Source organism: Carassius auratus, unplaced genomic scaffold (genome assembly GCF_003368295.1).
Source record: "Carassius auratus strain Wakin unplaced genomic scaffold, ASM336829v1 scaf_tig00216339, whole genome shotgun sequence".
NCBI classification, from domain to species: Eukaryota; Metazoa; Chordata; class Actinopteri; order Cypriniformes; family Cyprinidae; genus Carassius; species Carassius auratus.
The window spans coordinates 188,472-200,999 of record NW_020528517.1 but is presented as its reverse complement, the minus strand read 5'-3'; the positions used below and the strand labels follow the sequence as shown (position 1 = coordinate 200,999).

At 35.6% G+C, this 12,528-nt stretch overlaps 1 protein-coding gene across 1 annotated transcript in view; it reads right to left on the bottom strand.

Annotated features, from left to right (window-relative positions):
- The window catches only part of LOC113097638 (mitochondrial 10-formyltetrahydrofolate dehydrogenase-like), a 77,338-nt gene extending 65,315 nt beyond the window's left edge, over positions 1 to 12,023 (bottom strand). Inside the window, exon 1 of the mRNA XM_026262909.1 lies at positions 11,964 to 12,023. The gene's annotated coding sequence lies outside the window, so the exon portion shown is untranslated. The remainder of the gene's footprint in view (positions 1 to 11,963) is intronic.
- Positions 12,024 to 12,528: the final 505 nt, after the last annotated feature.

Sequence of the window (12,528 nt, the reverse complement as noted above, 5' to 3'; positions counted from 1 at the left end):
CCGACGGTAGCTGCTCGCATTTCAGCCTGTCTGAGTGACATTTCTAGGTGGATGAATGACCATCACCTTCAGCTTAACCTTACAAAGACTGAACTCCTGGTGATTCCAGCTAACCCATTGATTCATCACATTTTCTCTATACAGCTGGGCTCGTCAACCATAATTCCTTCGAGGACAGCCAGAAACCTAGGAGTTGTGATGGATCATCAATTAAGCTTCACTGACCACATTGCTACAACGACCCGGTCGTGGAGGTTTCCCTTATACAACATTAGGAAGATTAGACCCTTCCTGTCAGAGCAAGCAACCCAACTTCTTGTCCAAGCTCTTGTTCTCTCCAGACTGGACTATTGTAATGCTCTCCTGGCGGGCCTTCCTGCATGTACTGTCAAGCCTCTGCAAATGATCAAGAATGCAGCAGCGAGGGTTGTCTTCAATGAGCCAAAAAAAGCTCATGTTACTCCTCTCCTCATCGGGATACACTGGCTACCAGTAGCCGCTCGCATCAAATTCAAGGTACTGATGCTTGCCTACAAGACGACCACTGGCACGGCACCAACTTACCTAAACTCACTGGTTAAATCCTATGTTCCCTCCAGAAGTTTGCGTTCTGCAAGTGAACAACGCCTTGTGGTGCCATCCCAAAGAAATTCAAAATCACTCTCCTGGACTGTGGCCAGCTGGTGGAATGACCTCCCAATCTCAATTTGTACAGCTGAGTCTTTACTCATTTTCAAGAAACATCTAAAGACTCATCCTTTTCGCCTGCACTTAACTTACTAACACCAGCACTTTTCCTTTTCTTGTCTTTTTCATTTAATAAAAAAAAAATAAAAAAATAAAAAAAAAAATACCTGGCTATGCGTTCTATACTAGACTAACTGAGACTTGTCATGGCACTTGTATACTGTTGTTGTTCTCTTGTTGACCTGACTGCTTCTATTGTTCTCATTTGTAAGTCGCTTTGGATAAAAGTGTCTGCTAAATGATTAAAATGTAAATGTATTTAAGTATTATAAATAATTACTCATCAAGTAACATAAACAAGGAATCATGGTAAAGTCTTTTCAGTCACTAGATTAACCACATTTTCAAGTACAGAGGAAGTCACAAGCATGAGTCTTGGAGTAGATTTAAATTTGTGTATATTTTATAAGATAATATATTACAGCAGTTGAACTTGAACACACACAAAGACAAATTTGTTCATGACGTGAACAACATAGAAAGAACTTCATGGACAATGTCTTCAATGACTCCTAAGAGTGACAAAGAGAGAAGTGAATGAAATAAGGAAAATTTTGTTGAACATGTTCTACTCTCTAATTTTTAATTTAATATTTAAAAGATCTTAGTGAACACAGAGCGCACACACATATGCAATACAAAAATGATTATATAAATATTCATACCAATGAATGTTCATAATACTGTTATTGCATACTGTTCAAAGACTTGGAAAAATTGTATGTTGTCGGAACAAAGGTTCTTGAAAAATTCATGTCAATAAAGCCCATCTGAACTGAGAGAAATAATAATAGAGATGCAAGAAATCTGAATAGAAATAGCATTATTAACATGACTTTTCCTGACCTCTAAATATTTAAAGCGAACACTTTTCTCAATTGTTTCTCTATCACCCTATTCAATTCTTCAACTTCACTGAAATAGTAAATGGAGAACATATTCACTGCAAGGTTAACAGAAATAGTGTTATCGCTTAAAAACAAAGGATAGATTGGACATTGTGTAGGCCACCTGACCATAGACATAAAAATCCCATCCATTTCCACAGATCTAGCATGGCAAGCCCTATAATCAACAAAAAATAATATTAGTGATGCATGAAACATCAGCTGCTGTACTCTTTATCACATGTCTTGTATATGAAATGCAGATTACAGGCAATCATATTTCATTGAAATATGTAATTATGCAATATATTATTCACCACAATATCATGCCCAGTCTTCTCAGTCCAGCTACCAGGATGAATTTTCTGAGCAAGAACTCTACACAATAAAATAAAAAAATAAAATAATATTAATAATAATTTAAACCAGATAGACAACCAGTGAGAAATTAGGCTGTACAGACACGTAGTATTTTAACAATTAATTATTATGTTGGCTTCTCTGTAATGTTTGACTATTAAAATGTCATATATCTCAATCAACATTATAAAACCATGTCAAAAAGAAGAGACATACTCATAACATGTATTGTGGGGTAATGTTGAACAGGCCGACTGTGAGCATATGACAGTTAAAACATTACGATTATTTTAACTTAACTAAAATGGTAAAACAATGAGTAATTAACAAGCTTTCACATAGAATGTGCGACACAGTTTATTGTGCTGTCACTATGTCAACACAAGCTAACTCATGCAACAGATTCGTACAAGATCATTTAGCAAACCATGAACACTTTTTATTTTTTAAGTCATGTTAACTTTCCAATGAAATGCATCACAATTGTTTTTAATGTTAAAAAAATAAGAAATTATTCACATTTGATACTCACACTTTGATTTTCATCCATCTTCGCTGGTTCTCTAATTCAGTAGGTGGCGTTGTCACTAAAAACCTAGGGTCCTAAAAATGCGGTCCAAGGATTGCGTTCCTGAAAATGCAGCCTCTGGTTTTGCAGAGAGATGCTACTCAAAGGATTTGGTCCAGAACTACAAACCCGAATAAAAAGAAAAACTACAAGTGGCAGATGCATGCAATCGACGGTTTGGTAGAGAGGTTTACGAAAAGGGGTGGGCAATATTGACAAAAATGTAGATCTCAATATTTTTTTTTCAATATCTTGATATCGATATTAAGACAATCATTTTACAATACTTAAAAAAAAATGTGTGCAAATTGGGAAAGAAGGTCCAGTTGGTCTTTTGACTTGCCGCATTTTACCTATTATTGTATGGAATTACTAGTACATAAAGATATGAGACATTATTGATTTAAACATGAACCAAGTTACTGTACTAAATATTTACTTTAATACAAGAACAGTGCTTTTACAGTACAATATATGTATGTAATAAATTAACTTTGTGCTTTGCAAACAGTACTCTATTAGTAATAGACTAACAACAATGTGACTACCTCTTAAAAAAAAAGTTGTTTTGCAAAATGTAAATATTAAAAAACACCACAATATAAAATTTTTGTACATTATATTAATATAAAAGATGAGGACAAAAAAACACAAAAGGAACAAAATAAATAACAGACACTGCTCTGCAGTATGGCTCCAAGATTCTGCTGGACCACAGATCTGAGGTTGTGGCATAATAGGTGACCTTCTGCAATTTATGGGACAGCGTTTATCTTGAACGGTTTTGGTAGAGCTGTTTCACTGAAATATCTCCTTGAAGGCAGATTATATCTGGTATCTAAAGTCTGTAACATTTCTTGAAACCCATCCTTCTCGACTGATTGAATTGGCAACATAGACCTTGAAATAAAACTTGTCACAGAGTTTGTAATCATTTTCCACTTTTCGCTTTTTTTGTCATATGGTGTTTTCTTTGTGAATGTTTCTGCCAAGGTCTGTTGTGTCTGTTTTTTTTTTTTTTTTGTACCGTGTTTGTAGCAGCAGTGCTGTTTTTGTTCAGGATGAAGCCGTACTCTTCAAACGGTGTTTTGTGCGTTGTACGGAGATGATGGGAGAGGTTGGCTGTGGCGTTCTGCTATGCGGCGCTCTGCATGCAACAAATTCTACAGATGGGCGACTAAAGAAACTGACCCACGTCTCGCTGTTAGCTCTTCTGGCACTGGTTTTGAGGATGACTGTGTATTTTTGCTTTCTACGCTAATTCTTGTGTTGTTTGCGCTAGAAGCTAGATAACAAGCATGATAACAAGTGACTGAGTAACACACGCACGGCACACTGTAATGACATAAGACATCAGGGGCACTGAGCATTATGGGCAGTTCACTGTATTAATAAAAATGTTTTAGTTTGTACTAAAAACAAAAGTTTTTTAGAAGTTAAAAGAAGCCCTTTTTGTTGTTCGGAGGCTATTCCAGTAGATCTCTTGGGAAAATGTATTCCATCTTTTGGACTCATCATTATACAACGCAATGTTCTAATGATGCAATCACGAAGCTCGCACCTTGAGGACGCCACAGACATTTAAGGAAAACGTTTTAACTTCAGACTTCAGTTTTCCGCAAACAACGCATATTTTGCCTTTTCTAGCAGCTATTTTATAAATCGTACATCCGCTTTACTCTCTATGTTTTTGGATTGTTGCTTCAACTAAGAAACGTCATAACACACAGGTAAGAACTCCGTAGTTGTATTGCAAATTAGTAGCAGCTTACTCATTGGGGAACAATCGTGATAAAAAAAAAAAAAAAAAAAAATACAGTCAAACAAACCCCTACATTATTAAAATCGTTACATATAATTGTTTACAAGGTTATAGTGTGCGTTATTTTTTTTCTCTTTAACTTCCTTCAGCTCTTTTCATGTTTGGGAGGTCGGATATGCCAATTTTGCAAATCGTCCAGACAACAATTTGGATATTATCGTCTAAACGATATATCGCCTACCCCTAGTTTGAGTTACTAATAATCAACGTTTAAATGAAAATATGAGCAGATGTCAGCATGAAAGACCCGTGACTGCCAGATCAATGAGCTACTTCTGTTCTCTACAGTACAGTAGTAGGATGTTAAATGAAATGTGGAAGAGGTTAACTGTGACAACATGAGAGACAGGCCAGTTTACAGTGACACAGTGCATGTAACAGGTATGACAGAGCGGTCCTTTAAAAGACGCAATTGTGTGATAGTATTAGAGCCCGACCGATATATCGGCCGGCCGATATTATCGGCCGATATGAGCTAATTGCATTTAAATCGGCATCGGCGTTTATAACGGCCGATGAAACATGAGAAACAGTCTCATATTCTTCACTCATGTTATGAGTGTTGCATAGTTTGCCCACCAGAGGGCGGTCTGCAGCTCCAGAGTTGCAACAGCGCCAGAAATCCACAAAGAAGAAAGCGATCAGCCAAGCCACCCAGGTGAGTCTGTCGTTCGTCATGTGAAATGATTGTAGATTTAGTTCATACACTGTATATAAAAACGGTGTGGTAGTTCTAGTTAACGGTCCTATCATTATCACTTCTAAATATTCTGTAACATCACTTACAGCCGCTAATGCATTGCTATATTAGATTAGCCACAAAGCTAATACCATGTTTATCAGTGGAAGAGCGCGAACGTTAATAAGAGGTCGAACTATAAAGTTAGCGTTTAGTGCTTATTCTATTGCGGTGTGTTTCCCACATAATGACCGCGTAATGGGCCTTTCACACAGGACGCGGTATGCACAGCGCTTGGCCGCTGGGTTTAGCGTTGCCCTTCAGATACAACGCGATTTGCCCTGCTCTGCGCTATGGCGTAGGCGGAGTTTTAAAAACTTTTAGCGGGAGCTCTTTCATAGTCTGTTGTTCCTCTTTTCGGTCAGCAGCAAACATGTATCTGTCCCGTTGTAAGAAGCGAGCGATAGCGCTAGTCCTGCTGATGAGAATTAAGAGAGAAGCAAGGAAGAAGAGGCTACCCTCAGGCCCAGGGAACAAAAAAGGGGCTTTTTTTTTACATAAATCCCTTCTGGAAAATGGTTTATACAGCCCACATACATAGAACAGGCAGATATTTTGCCATTGAATGTTATGTAAGTGCAGCTTATAGGAAATGGGTCTAATATCCAGTTTATTTTCAAAATCAAAATATCGGCTTATAAATCGGCTCTTTTCGAGTTAATATCGGCATCGGCCCCCAAAAATCCATATCGGTCGGGCTCTAGATAGTATATCCCAAAGCTTGCCTACTTTTCTACTACACTGTCTGTACTTTTCTTCACCAAAAGAGTACATACTTTAAGAGCGTAGCAAGTAAGAGTAGGCACACTGAGATGCAGGGATGGTTTGGACCAGACACAAACGGTCCTAAATGACTCGGCCAGATTTAGGCCAGATTTAGGTAATTTTACCAGGACAGATGACAAAATTGTATAGTTGTTATTTAACTGTGTGATTGGCTTGCAAGTTATCCATCAAAAGAGAATCTAGTGTATTGACCTGGGTGTGTTTTACTGGGCAGTAATTCAGACATGCAAATCAAACAAGCCTTGGGTAAGGGAATGTTTGATTCTGTTGTATTTTAGTCAAATATTATAGAATATGTGATAATGTGATTTCCTAGAAGTTAGTTTAAAAATGTTGCATTCAGTATTTCTGAATATGAAATTGAGATGTTAACAATTGAAGGATCTGTATTAGTAGATTCTTGCATCTGAAAGTCTCCAAAATTGTGGTGAGGTGACACATAAGCATGATCCTGTTTTAAAAAGTGATTACAGTTTGCCAAACATAACAGAACTAACAAATATTGCTAAAAGTGTGACAGCATCATATAATAATAGCTGTTAATTATGTTCATCGTCTGGCTGACTACATCTTGTATACATTTTTCTGAAAGATCCTGTCATACATGCACAAACTGACAGTCTCCTACTAAATATTGTAGAAACATAATTTTCTGTAGTTGCTTTGTAATGATTTGTACTGTAAAAAGCGCTATACAAATAAACCTTAATTGAATTCAACTGAATAACCAGACATTTCACTGGGACTAGGTTGTTTTGGTCGGAAGAAAAAGTTTTTTGGGAAAAAAAAATATGAACTTCTGGAGCACAGTGGTGGATCTGATATGTTGGGGGGCAATTTTTCTTTCATATATGAAATTAAACCTTTATACAATCTTTTTCTACTACACAGTCAAAAGTGTGTACTTTTCTTCACCAAAAGAATACATACTTTGAGGGCGTATTAAAAGTAGGCACATTGAGACGCAGGGATGGTTTGGACCAGACACGAACTGTCCTAAACGACTCGGTTCGATAGGGCGAACCGGTTCAACTGGTTTGCTGCATAGAACCGGTTCAATGGAACGATTCGGTTGGTTCATGAACAAATCGCATTACAAACCGGTGTTCTGAAATATTCGGTTTATGAGATTTTCGGTGACGCTGGGCGGAGCATACATGAATATTCATGAGTTTCCATATTAGCGTTAAAGCAACTCTGAAAATATTAGTGCGTTTTCACCGGATCACAAAAACTGTTCAAGGTAGGTTAATTACGTTTCAACTTCGAATGAAGATAAGCAAATGTAGAACATAATGGATCGTTTGTGCACAAAATTGTATTCATTGTTTACGGTTTTAAATGTTTACTCGAATACAGCACTGATTTTGCCAAAGGTAGCCCATCATAGAATACACTACAAGTAAATGGGCCAGCAGCTGTTATATATTTTCTTATATTCCTCTGTTTTGCTATTAAAAGTATGTCATTTGATAAGTATGTCTTTTGAAGGTGTGTAACATATGGTGGCACAAACTTGCTACAAACTCACTGTATTGTACGACTGTAAACTGAGAAATAAAGAACAATATAAAGACTCTTATGAAGTAACATTTTAACTTTTTTTTTTCCTTAAAAAAGGTGTCAAATGGAAGTGCATGGCAGCCTACAGTTCATGTGGAGAAGCTGTTTGTTTGCAATTAATTTATCTGTTACAAATCAGCAGAGTTTGATACTTGCACCTTAGCCTGTTATTTTTTTTCTACTTTGCAGAAGCTATTCTAATGGGGGAGACTTATTTCTCAAGCTTTATATAAGCCACTATTGTACACGTACATGGGTAAACGTTCTCAGAATTAACTTTTTTTATTTTGTTTGTTTATTTATTTATTTTTATCTGATGCAGGGGATGTTGGATGATGACCAACATAGTGTGTACTTTATCAGTGTAATAGTTAAACAAATCAAATGCAAAATAAAAAAAGTATAGCCTACTATTTGATACAAATGTTGTATTATTAACCAGTTTTACTAAATTTTGTTCCTGAAATCCACACTTTAAAAAATCAAGATAATCAAAGGTAATCAAACCAAGCACAACCTAATAAAACAGGTTACATGAATAAAGGGTTTTGTAAAAAAAAAAAAAAAAAAAAAAATTCATGTTGGTGGATATTCTATTAAGATTACAAACATGTGGGTCATTCTTGAATGGCTTATTCTGCAGTGGGTATAAACAATATGGTCCCATTGATTTGGAAGCATGTTTCATCTCCCAACATTTAGACTGATTTCATTGAGTTTGTTCATGGTGTTTAAATCTATGTTTGCCATTTGTTGTTCATATAGGAATTTACTTTAATAATGTATTTAATAATTTACTTACAACAGAAATCTTATAACGTGCTTGCTTGTGTTGATCAGTAGGCCTATCCCTAAACACATATATAAGTAAACCCTTGTGTAGCTTTAATAAAACTTTTAACACAGAATCAGTTGAAGTCTTTATTTAACAAAAGCAATCTATCTATCTTTGAAATGAGAATTTACAAATTACTGTATGGTTTGATTAAGCCATTTGTTATTAAACTACAAAATATTTTAATTGTTATAAGTTTGTAGAAAATAAGCAAAACATTTTTAAAGTACTGCGAGGTTGTGGATTTCAAAACTTGACCAATAAACATTTGAGTCAAGAAGATTTTCAAGTGCACCACTATGCAGTATATGATTAAATACAAAAATAAAGTTTATAAAGACATTTAAAAAAAAATAATAATAACTATATCGTGCATTTTATCTACTAAATGTATAATTTTGGGGGCAAATAAATAAATACAGAGATTAAGAATGTTTATATTCCAGTTCATGTGTGCATAAAAAAAACATTCAGCTTTTGCTTTGTTATTAAAAACATTTTTTGAATGATTGAGAAAACGATTAAGAATGACACAGAATAATCATCATACATTTTATTTAGGGCTGTGAATCTTTGGCAAGGCAGCGATTCAATTCGATTACGATTCATAGGTATTCGATTCGATTCAAGAACGATTTTTGCAAATTTAGAACGATTCGATTCGATTCACAATTAAATTCGATTCGATTCGATTATAACGATTCGATTCTGCATTCTTTAAGTGCATTCACGGGATTATTTAAATGCTTCTACTAAATTCTTTAAATGCTTAGTCAAGGGGCAAATTACAGTAGCATTTATGGTTAGGAGAACCATAGGTTAGGAAAAAAAACAAAAAACCTTTTGAAAAAAAAAAAAACCTTCATGGCATACATAAAAATGTATGTAAGCCAAGTTTTTAAAAAAGAGCTTAAAGAGTATTATGTATAAGCTAACATTTTGTCATACCAGGGGCGTAGCCATAATTTCAGAAGTGACAGAAATGTCAAATACAATCATTTTATGTATGTAGCCTATATAATAATAATAATTATATATATTTTATATAGGCTACATTTAATTAGCAATTATTTAAATTTTCTGCACAGAATAAGGTAGAAAATATACTTTTTGGTTTCTGTAGCCTACTGTAATAAATCTCAATTAGCACTGCATCATTAATAAATTGTTTGTGTTTTTTTTTTTTTCATCAGTTAATTCTGCTTTTATTCAGTTAGCTGCAGATATAGCCTGGCACGTCTATGAGAGCGAGATCGCTTCTCTTTCATCGTGAAAACGTCTTCAACTCTATTTAACTTTTCCTCTCCATCAGCGAATGATTCGGAGAGAAAACGCGTCAGATGTCTGTTTGCTAATGAAACAAACGCTACTTTCATGCATCTGATTATCAGATAAATCTTGCGCTCTTATTTCAAGGTCGTTGTTAATGCTGTGGTTAATTTTAAAAGTTTCCTTCGTATATTCGGTTCATCAGCATTGTTTAAAAACATTTATCATTCAATGGATCTGTGCGTATGATTTAGACACTTACATTTCTGCTTCGTCCATGCAATAAATACAGCTGTCGACGGCTCCGGCACTGGCCACGAGTCCTATAGATCACACGTCCGCTGCGTCAGAGACGAACGGAGCGCGAGCGCAATCCTGTCTCATCAGGCAGCCTGATCTCACAAACGTACATATTTAGACGTAAATTAAAACTGTCCAATACGTATGTGCCCTTACGTATTTACAGTGTCATTTACGTATTATCTGGACGTAATTACAGGTTCGATACGTATCGAAATGTACGTAAAAACGACCTCAAATACGTACAGATAGAACGTGTTTTCTGACCAGTCAGTTATCCATAGAAATTTGCTCATGAAGCTGCTCTTCAATGCGCATCTGATTAATTTGTTTAATATTTATGTATATTTTCCCTTTTTATATATTTTTTGATAAATGTAAGATCCCTATACCCGACCCGAACCTAAACCTACCCATTTTATACAGAATGTTAAAAGAATAAAACATAATAAAACACAATTTTAGTAAAAATATAACATTAAAACGATATTTTGAGCTACTAATGTTAATCCTACACCTACCCCTAAACCTACCCATAACCATTTCTTAACATAACGTTACTGTTATAAACAAACAAATAACAGACAAACAAACATAACGTTAATCATTTATTTTTTTTGAGAAAATATCAAAAGTCGTACCAAAAGTAGTTCAAATTATAAAGAGTTCCAGTCGCAGTCCTCTATGGAGGTAATAGTTTTTATAGGGTACAGAGCAGAATTTAATTTATTAATCCATGAAATTATGTATCTGTCTTCTCTCCATGAAGGCGCACTGTCGCAGTCATAGACATATATAGGTAGACGCCCCATCGAACGCTACTGCCTATTGAACGAGCCGTGGAGCCGCCATCTTGGACCGGTCGCCAGCTCCACTCAGTGTAACTTGTTTGCCAGGTGCAATGAGCTGTCAGCGCATTAAATTAATCATATCTCACTGAATACCTAACTGATTTTGACGCGGGGTTTTTTTTTTGCGGCAAAGGTCATTCATGCAGCTATGATATAGGACACATGGTTCAGCGTATTTTAATATTCATAATAGGCATACAGTGGCATATTATATTCTGATATAATATATAAGTGACCAGACGCCCAAAATATAAATATGTGAGGTAGGATATTTATAAAGCACACACTATAAATATGATAAAGAAGCAGAAACAGATAATAAGTTGAAGAAACAATATTATAATTTGTGACATATACACATTCTCTCTCTCTCTCTCTCTCTCTCTCACACACACACACTTCTCCCTCTCTCTTTCCCTCCATCTCACACACACACACTTCTCCCTCCCTCCCTCTCTCTCAATCACACACACACACACACACACGTGAGGTTATAAAACAACTGCCACCAAAGAGGGAGAGAGAGTGAGATGACAGTATGAGACAATACAATTTAGCACGCACATACACACACAAACCTGCTCCAACGACGTCAACAGAAGTCATGCGGTTTACCATGCTTACTGCCTGCAATGCATTGTAATGTAACATTGAAAAACTGGGATTTTTTTCAGTAAAACAAAAAAAGATTTTATAATATTTAGATATGAATCCAACTGAATCCAACTTGTGAAAAGATATCTTTCAGGGAGGCAAATAGCATATAGTGGAGCTCTATAGCCATGGTTAAAGTTATTATTATTTGTTTTTTAAACTTCATTTTCCAAAAAATGGGTATAAATGTTACATTAAATCATTTAAAATTATCCATGTTATCCCCATGAATGAAAGTTAGAAATCTGTGTCTTTTATAAAGTGAATTTTACATTAAATGCTGTTTTTTTTTGTAAAAAGCCTATTTAAATAAATATTTATTTATTTATAGAAATTTAGAAGATATCATAAATCCTCCAAAAACTGCACAAATGTTGAGTAAAAACATTAACAAACAGAGTAAAATTACATTTGTAAAAAGATATATATATTATCTTGTCACAAAATTAAATGTTATTGTCAAAAAACACGAGTGTGGACAGGAAAGGAAGACCATCAGAGGGTTAATATACTTTACTTCCTGAAATCACGTGCGCAAACACAAATAACAATAGTAGTAATAATAGTTATGTTAAATCTTACTTGTGAAAAGTAATCCCGAGCCGTACTTGCGATGGTCCGCCGATTAGAACAGGAAAATGCTGCACAGTTCTCTGGCATCTTAACTGCTGCTACACAACGAAACTAGGAGTACGACCGGTTCAAGATGGCGGCCGCAAATCTCGTCGCCCAGCGGCCAATAGGGCGTCTACTTATATGATGTCTATGGTCGCAGTACTCAGATGTCATAAACTGAAACACTACATGTCGCAATCTGTGACGAATTGGATGAGGACCAATGAGCGTTCGATATCAGTGCCGTAAAGCATATCGTAACGTGGCGCACTGGCGCTATTTTCAAATTCGAATCATAACGAGCGCGAGTTTTGACTGTGACGGACAGTGATTGCTAAAACATTAGCTAGGGTTCATAGTTCAGATAACCTCAGTTTGGAGGAAAAGGAAGGAAGGAAAGAGACATTGTTAAGATATTCAAAAGTGGATGGGATTGTGAATGAGGAAGAAGGTAGTATTAATGAATTTATTACTAGACTAGAACTAAATATTGTCCTGAGAAAATTAAGAAAATCTGCGCCAGGGAGAGACT